We start from the raw sequence: 9549 nt of genomic DNA, 5'->3' as shown, positions 1-9549 counted from the left end.
AATGTGCACCCCCTGTAGTAGAAGCTGAAGTCTTAACCACTGTACCACCAGGGAAGTCCCTAGCATAATAATATATTTAACCTCGACTCCCTTATTGGACATTTAAGTTCTGTTCAAATTTTGTCCTTTATAAATAACACTAAATGAACATTTTTATACATGTATCTTTTCATTATTCCTTTAGGAAAATATCCTAGAAGTAGAACTTATAAGTCAAAGCATGTGTATTTTTTAAGGCTTTTGATACATACTGCTAAAGGGTTAGACTTGTGTTTATTGGAGTCTGTGGCCTGTCCATCCCACACTTGAGTGAGGGGGAGAGATAGGATGGGGGTGCCCCATGGACAGAGGTTGGAAATAAGGCCAACCTAGCGTGGACTCCACCCTCCAGAGGGTTGTCATCCAGGCTTCCACCCAGGAAAGAAGCTGTTGAGTAGGCAGATAAGGAGCTCCATGGGATTGGGAGGTGAGCATTGGGAGCAGCATAGAAGTAAGAGTAGAGAGGAGAAAATCTCCAGGGGAGGTGAAGTCAGAGAAGGCTTCTCAGAGGGGGTGACATTTCTGCCAGCCTTGAAAGGTGAGAAGGATGTGTTTATTCAGCAGGAGTATTCACCAGGTAGGGGAAAGGGCTGGAGAAGTACACCACATTTTTAGGGGTGGTGAGAGATGGAGGAGGTAGCCAGAGCCTGCCCTCAGCTGTAGCCACAATCCCCCACCATGTTATTTGAGTCTTTGGGAGGGCAGAGCCTTGCCCCATGGTCAGACCTGTTGTGACAGCCAAGGTCACCTCCCACACTTGGCTCTGTCACCTTGAGCAGCTCCCTGAATGACTCTGCCTCTCAGTTTTCCCATCTGCAAATGGGGACGGTAGTTACATCACTCTCACTCAGTAGCTGTGGGGAGTGAGTGAGAGGCAGGGGGCTGGTCTTTGTAAGTTGTGGCTAGTCTGAGAAATTAATTTTTCAATTAAAAAAATTATCGGAGAATAGTTGATTTACAATGCTGTGTCAGTTTCTGCCATACAGTGAAGTGAATCAGTGACACATAAGCTTATATCCTCTCTTTCTGAGAGTCTTCCTCCCACACAGGTCACAACAGTGGATTGAGTAGAGTTCCTTGTGCTGTACAGTAGGTGCCTATTATCTGTATTATACATAGTCGTGTATATATTGGAGAAGGCCATGGCAACCCACTCCAGTATTCTTGCCTGGAGAATCCCATGGACAGAGGAGCCTGGCGGGCAACAGTCCACAGGGTCGCAAAGAGTTGGACACGACTGGAGCGAGTTAGCATGCACACACACACGACACAGAGCCTCAGCAGATGAACCGAGAACTCCCAGGAGCAGCTCCCTGAGGCTCAGAGAAGGGAAGGAAAAACGGACAATTATTGAGAGCCTATTAAGTGCTGCTGCTACTGCATGTCCACACTCCTGTCATTTATTTTATCTATACAGAATCCCTGAGATGCAGAGTTATTGACTATTATTTGTCCTAGGTGACCGGTGAAGAAACTGAGGCTCAGGGCATTCAGTAACTGACTTTGGTGGGCACAGCTGGTGGGCAGCCAGGATTCAACTCCAGGTCTGTCTGACCTTCCCAGAGCCCTTATTCCCTCCCTGGGCCAGGATGTCACCAGAGCTGAGATTACTTCTCAGCATCACTTATTAATAGGATAGGAGCCCTTTGGATTCTAAGCAGGGTCTGCAGGACCGGGGCTGTGGAGATAGAAGGCAGGGGCTCCCGTAGGCTCTCCACCCCCCCTAACACCACCGCTAGTCTCCTCGGCATGGGGCAGCCAGCTGGTGACCCGACCTTGTGCCTCTGACAATGATTTAACCAGACTGGTGGGGGGCTGGGAGCGATCTATAAAGCTGTCAATGGGGGAAGGGCTTTAACTCCAGCCTCTTGGCTCAGCCACTGGTTGGGGGTGGGAAGAAGAGGACCTAAGGAGAGACCAGGGACCTCTGATTGCACTTGTTTCCTGCATGTGTCTCCACCGTAGAACACCAGGACTCACAGAGCCCATGAAGTTCTGTGTCTTCCCCACGCTAAGTCCAGGTTCCAGGAGTGTAACATTGGGCAGTTCTGAAATAATCGTCTCTTCTGTCCCATCTGGGCAGAGTCAAACTGGCCACAGAACATAGTAGAAATCACCCTGGTCTGGGAATCCAGAGACCAGGGTTCACAACACAGCTTCCCGATCATCTCTGCAGAATCCCCAGGACAAGTGCTGCCAGGCCAGCAGGCTGCAACATGATGGAGATGGCCAAGTGGGGACTGCAGCCTCCTGGAGAGGCCATGAACCCCTAAAAGAGCCAACTGCCTCTTCAGTCCAGCTTGTGATTGTCATGCAACAACAAAGACTTTTTCAAGAAAAGCTAGAAATTCAAACTTTTATGTGAAATCTTCCCAATGTTAGCAACTACCCAGGAAAAAAAAGCATTAAATGAAAAGGAGAATGAGAAAAAAAAGAATGGAACACAGAAGTCTACATGTAGCCTAGGCTGGAGTTTGTCATCTAGACGAAGACATGATAAAGACCAGAGGAGCCACTATTAGATACTGTCTGCTCCGTGCTCAGGCATGTCTAACTCTTTGTGGCCCCATGTGACCCACCAGGCTCCTCTGTCCATGGAATATACTCCAAGAATACTGGAGTGGGTTGCCATTTCCTACTCCAGAGGATCTTCCTGACCCAAGGATCAGACTCCTATCTCCTGTGGCTCCTGCATTGGCAGGCAGGTTCTTTACCACTGAGTCACTTGGGAAGCCCAGCTACTGTCTAGCATAACCCTTCTTGTTTCAGGTGGGGAAACTCAGGCCAGACTGGGGAGAGAGGCGTAACTTGGTTAAGGTCACATGGTGAGTAGTGGCCCTGCTGGGCAAGGAATCCAGGTCTGCAGCTCCCAATCTGTGCCACTGTCATAACTGGCTTGGCTGGGAGGACCTGGGGAGGTGTTGGAGACTCTGAACAGGAAGTGAGGGGAGGAAAACTGAGACGCTCCCTCCCTGTAGGCTCACTGAGGCCCCTTCAGTCCTCTCTGAGTCCAGGAGTCCAGAACCAGGCTGCTCCTCGTCACCTTTTCCATCACCGCTCCCTCCCTATTCCATGTCAACCACACGAGGCAGGTGGGGGACAGATGGAGCACCCTTGATCTGTCAGGGAGCTGACTGATAAAACACTATCTGTGGTGTAGAGCAGAGGAGTATCTCAATAAACACTGATTTCTAAACCAATTAAGGGGCTTCCCCGGTGGTGGTAGTGGTAAAGAGTCCACCTGGAATGCAGGGGCCACAGGAGACTCGGGTTCGATCCCTGCGTTGGGAAGATCCCCTGAAGGGGGGCATGGCAACCCACTCCAGTATTCTTGCTGGGAGAACCCCATGGACAGAGGAGCCTGGGGTTAAGGTCCATAGCATCCCGAAGAGTTGGACATGACTGAAGCAACTTAGCACATACAAACCAACTAAGAAATTAGGCCAAGCAAAGCAGATAGAGACCAAATATCACATTTACTGCACATGAAGCAAATCCTGAAGAACAAGGCTCATGGCTACAGGTAAGTGGGCATCCTCGTGGAAACCCAGAACTAGTCAGACTCACCGACAAAGTCACAGACAAGTGTGCACCATCACCAGCCTCCCCTACACACTAGGGCACAGCAGAAACATGTGTTCTACAGGGAGTTTGTACCCAGAGAAAAGGGCTGGGCCACACAAGTCTGACTCACAGTCAGGTAACCCACTTGCTGGTTCCTGGAGCAGAATGAGGGAGAGGGACTTCCCTGGTGACCCCTGGTTAAAAGTCTGTCTGCCAATGCAGGGGACATGGGTTGGGTCCCTGGTCAGGGAAGGTTCCACGTGCCTTGGGGCAATTAAGCCCTCGAGCCACAACTACCGAAGCTCACTTGCCTAGAGCCCATGCTCTGCAACAAGAGAAGTCCATGCACTGCAGCTAAAGAGTAGCCCTCACTCACTGCAACTAGAAAAAGCCTGAGTAGCAATGAAGACACAGAACAGTCAAAATTTAATTAATTAATTAATTTAAAAAAAAAAGAATGAGGGAGAGAGAGAGAAGAGAGGCCAGCTGTATTATGCTAATAGCGCTCCCTACACACAGAAAGAAACAGCAAGATTCCATTGTGTCTGTTTTGGGCTTAGTTTTAGTCTTGTTATTCTCCCAGTGTAGCTCTGCGGTTTGTTATCACACATCAGTCTGCCATCAAATTATACTATACTGTTTCATGTATAAGAACCTTACATCAGTACACTTCCATTCTGCCCTTCCATTCTTCATGCCATTGTTGTCATACACTTTCTACATATATTATGAACCTCCAAATATTGCAGTTTTACTTTTACTTTATACCAGTCAACTATCTTTTTTAAAAATTACTTGTATTTACTCAAATGTTTATCATTTCTTGCTCTCTTCATTCCTTTGTGTAGATCCAAGTTTCTACCTGGTATCATTTTCCTTCTCCTGAAGAATTTCCTATAACATTTCTTATATAGGTCTACTGGCAACAAATTCTATCACCTTTCATTTGTATGAAAAAAAAAATCTTTATTTTGAAAGCTACTTTCCCTGGAAAGAGAATTCTGAATTAATAGGGATTTTTTTGTTCCTTTCAGCACTTCAAAGATGTTGAATTCTCTTCTGATCTGCCTAATTTCTTTTTCTTTCTTTTTTTTTTTTTTTTGATCTGCCTAATTTCTAATGAGAAGTCTGTGTAGCTGTTATCTTTGTTCTTGGGTACATAATGTCTTTTTAAAATTTCTCTGACTGCTTTCAACATTTTGCCTTTATTGCTGGTTTCAGCAATTTGATTATAATGTTCCTTGGTGTTTATCCTGCTTGGGGTTCACTGAGCTGCTTTGGTCTGTGTATTCACAGTTTATCAAATTTGAAAAGATTTTGCCTGTTATTTCTTCAAATGTTTTTGCTCTTTCTACTTCTCTCCTTCTGGAACTACAGTTTCACATGAGTCAGACTATGTGATATTGTCCCATAGGTCACTGAGACTCAATTTTTTTCTCAATGTTTTTTCTCTCTTTGCTTCATTTTGAACAGTTTCTTAGGCTATGTCTTCAAGTATATAAATCTTTCTTCTGCAGTGTCTAAATAAGTGTTCCTTCTGTCCAATGAAATTTTCATTTCAAATATTTTTCATTTCTAGGAATTCATTTGGGGCTTTTACTATTTACTTCCTCATTATGTTCATGTTTTCCTCTAAATCATTTAAACATAATAAGTACATTTGCAAGAATTATTTTAGCATCCTTAAATACTAACTCCATCATCTCTGTCATTTCTCAATACATTTCCATTATTTTTGTTCTAGTTATGGGTAAAATTTTTCTGCTTCTTTGCATTTCTATTCATTTTCGATTGAATGCGACACAATGTAAGTTTGCTTTTAAGCACTGGATTTTGTTGTAATCCTTTAAAGAGGATTGAACTCTGCTCTGGCATGCCATTAAAAGACCAGGATGAACTTTTAGAAGCTTGTTTTTAAGTTTTTTAAAGGTAGGACTAGAGTAGTTTTTCTTCTAGAGGTAGTTTAGTCCTTCTATGAAATATGACCCTTCTGACATCTGTCATCAAATATGTAAGATGACTCATATTTTCAATGATACTGTGAAAACTGTGCAGATTTGGGGGGCTTTCTCTACAAAGATCCCTCCTCTCCATTACTCTGCCCTGCAAATCCTCACCACCTCAATTTCCTGAACTCTAGTCTCTGCCTCATCAGTTCACAAGATCATCAGTCTCTGTTTAGTTTCCTCATCTGTACAAGACAGATCAGAATCACCTCCTGGCACAAGCCAGGGGCTTATGGGGCTCATCTCATGTGTTTTCCTTCCCTCAAGGATCATAATCCAGTGCTATCTGTTGTCTATGGTCTAAAAGCTGTTGTATCATGTGTTTTATCCAGTGTTCTGGGTAAGTCTGTCTCTGTTACTACCTCCTGGCTGGAGGAAACCTACAAAGAAATATTAGGAGTGAGGAAATGCTCTACCATGAACAGTTCCTGTATAAGAATGAGCAAGAATGAGGACCTGGACCATTTTAGGCTCATGTTGGCCTAAGGGGTGTTCTATTTGATTAGCTACCAGGTTGTGTGGTACAATGGAGAGCATCGTGGAGCAGGGATCTCATTCTGCCCCCTCACTATCTGTAGCAGCATTTAAAGTCTTTATCTGTCCCACATCCTTTCCCTCCTTCTCCTGGTCACAGTACCCACCTTCCTTTGGAGAACTCCATGTGGTTCTGCTCGGGCTGCCAATCAGGCATGTTGCCCTGCTCTGCAGGAGACAGTGATGGGTATGTGATCTCTGCCCAGCCAGTCAGACCTCTGTATCCTTCTACCTTGGTTACTTATTCAGGGATGTGGACTTGATCCAAGTTGGACCAATCACACCTATCTTTAAGATATTTACATGGATGCTAGGAGTAAAAAGCTTTTTTCTAAAGGCATCACTGTCTGAATAGTGGTAAGCCTTCACTTTTCTGCAGCCATATCCCACTCCTCTCCTCAGTCTAAGAGTAAAGAAGATCAGGGAAGAAGGCCTGAGGACAGGAGAAGAGGGAGTCCTCCAAATGTAAGTGACATCTCTGCAGTCCGAGAGGCTGGCTCCACCTCTGCACTTTCTGTTTATATGAACCAGTGAATTCCCTTTTTTTACTGGTTTGAGTGGGTTTTCTGTCACTTTCAACAACGACAACAAAATCTACCTATTTACCTTCTATTGCTAGGTCTTGGTCCAGGTGTCTTCAAAGTGCACTGCATACACTCCAAGGCGGCATAGGATGATCCATCAGAGAGTGGGAAGGAAGCGTAAGATCTCCTAATTATAAGCAGGCATTTTCCAGTGCAAAGACCTATATCTGCATGCCAGAATAGCATGTGCAATGGCATGAAGACTAGATTCCATACTCCATGAAGCCAGGACCAGGATCTGCTTCATCCTTATCTTCTCCCACCGTGAGCTCATGGTCTGACTCATAGCTGACACCAAATAAATGGTTGCTGGTCTTACTACACTAACTATACAGGAGTTCATACAATATGGTTTTGGGTTCCCCACATAACTTAAAGAGCAACTTTCACAATGTCTGGAGCCCTAGGTGGCATGAACTGTGACTTCCAAATGAAACAGAACCTCTACAGAGGGAGGAGTGATGGCATGTACATCATAATCCTGGAAAGGACCTGGGAGAAGCTTCTGCTGCTGGCTCATGCCATTGTTGCCATGGAAAACTGATGGCTGACATCAGCGTTACACTCCCCAGGGATACCCGCCACCAGGCTGTACTGAGGTTTGCTGCTGCCACTGGGGCCACGCCTATTGCTGGCTGCTTCACTCCTGGAACCTTCACTATTCAGAACCAGGCAGCTTTCTGGGAGCTGTGACTTTCAGTGGTTATTGATCCCTAGGCTGACTGCCAGCCTCTCACAGAGGCATCTTACAGTCACCTGCCCACTGTTACCCCGTGTAATGAAGACACTCCCCTGCGCCATGAGGACACTGCCATCACCTGCACCAGCAAGGGAGCTCCCCCAGAGGGTCTGATGTGGTGGATACAGGCTCGGGAAGTTCTGCAGACGCCTGGCACCATCTGCATGCCCATGGGAGGCTGTGCACAATCTCTTCCTTCCACAGAGGTCCTGAACAGATGGGAGAGGAAGAGCAGGCTGTGTGCCGAGGAGGGATTTCAGGGTGAATGGACTGCTCCAGCTCCTGGACTTACTGTTGTGTGTGCTTAGTCGCTTAGTCATGTCCAACTCTGCGACCCCATGGCCTGTAGCCTGCCAGGCTCCTGTGTCCATGGGGATTCTCCAGGCAAGAACACTAGAGTGGGTTGCCATGCCCTCCTCCAGAGGATCTTCCCAACCCAGGGATCAAACCCAGGTCTCCCGCCTTGCAGGTGGATTCTTTACCATTTGAGCCATCAGGGAAGCCCATTCTGAAGTCGCAGGTGGGTCTGAAGGCACAGGGCCTTGTCATGACTATTCAGCTTCCAGTGGAAGATAGAGCCCTCAGCCTGTAGCTCAAAATGGGTTTGCAGCTCCCACTGCTCAGGCCACTGAATGGGTAGGAACAACCACTGAGTGGTCTTATGCTATGCTTTCCCAGCCTCTTAAAGAGAAAATACAACTAAGATTGATTAAAAATAACAGCTTCTAAAATAAACAAATATTTGTTGGATAAACAAATGAATAGGGAAAAGACAGGAGTGTATAAATATGTGCTTATAGAAGGATTAGGATACACAGGCAAGTGAATTCAGAAGAGTAATAATATGCATCTTGGTAAGGGAGGGGCCTGGGAATCCCTTACCTGGGATTTTTCTATGCTAAAGAAAAAGGAGATTTCTATGCTAAGGGATTTTCTTTGCCGGAGAAAGACTGAACTATGCCACTTGTTACAAGTCTTCAGTAGTTAGCATGAGCTGCTAAAGACTTAGGGAGTGAGAAAGGTGCTGACACAAGAGGAATTTAAGAGGTGGAACTACCTTGGTCACTGAGCAGGATGACAATAGGGTATGGAAGAGGTTCTGGTCACAAAGGAGGGTGAGAGGTATCAAGAGGGAAGTGAATCAGTGAGGACCCAGGAACTTCCACTTTGGGAGCCTGGGACAGAAGATTTCATGGTAAGAAGAAAGTTTGGAGGAAACACGAGTTCAGTTTAGGATCTCTTGTGTTTTTGAGTTGAGATGTCCAGGTGGATGTATCTTATAGGTTATGGGATTTACCAGTGATGGAAATAAATTTGGGAGTCCTCAGGAGAGAGATAAGATCAAAACAATAAGGCTGGTTATAGATGAGAAGGTTAAGGAATGAACTCCAGGTACAGCCAGAGGATGGGACAAACCCTGCAAAATTACAGTACTATAGCCATCTAGAGAACATGTGTTTTCTAAATATAAACACACACACATCCATACCCACACACACACCCACCCACAAAACTCTGGCAGCAGAGACCCAGGTTGGACTCATTGAAAGATGCACATAGAATGCTCAAAGAAGTAGGGAAAGAGTGGAGTCCCAAAAGCAAAGAAGTCTGAATATAAAAAGGAAGGGCTTTCAACATAGTCAAATGCCATAGGAGGTGAAAAATAGGGACTAGAAATGGGTATATGGCAAGGAAATACAGAGTGAACTCTTCTATTTTCTAATTGGTGTTCTTAAGTCAGCCACTAGCCTCAACATCTCCTAGAGTATTGAAATGCCCGACACCATGCAGAGTAACCAATTAGGAAGTGCTTTATCATTTTTGATTACTCTCTTTTCCTTCTCTAAGCTTCTTTGGCTGCTTCAGCCTGTGCAGATCACCCCCTTCTTGAACCTCCCACTCTGCCTCCCTCCCCAAGTATCTCATTGACTGGAGAATCCTTTGAAGACTTGACTCAGACTTGCATTCCCTTGCTAACCTCCTCTCCTGCAGCAGGAGGGAGCAGGAAGCCCCCAAAGCCCACAGTGGTCCCTGCCGGGTCAGTGGTGAGTGGCAGGGCTTAATCTGAGCCGGCCCCTAGTGA

The 9549-nt window shown here is 45.8% G+C and overlaps 1 pseudogene; it reads left to right on the top strand.

Moving 5' to 3' along the window:
* Nucleotides 1–7118: 7118 nt before the first annotated feature.
* On the top strand, nucleotides 7119–7774 carry LOC133069847 (small ribosomal subunit protein uS2B-like; annotated as a pseudogene).
* Nucleotides 7775–9549: the final 1775 nt, after the last annotated feature.

The sequence above is a fragment of the Dama dama genome, chromosome 15 (genome assembly GCF_033118175.1).
Source record: "Dama dama isolate Ldn47 chromosome 15, ASM3311817v1, whole genome shotgun sequence".
Lineage (NCBI taxonomy): Eukaryota > Metazoa > Chordata > Mammalia > Artiodactyla > Cervidae > Dama > Dama dama.
The sequence above is the reverse complement of the archived record's forward strand: the minus strand, read 5'-3'. Positions and strand labels throughout refer to the sequence as shown.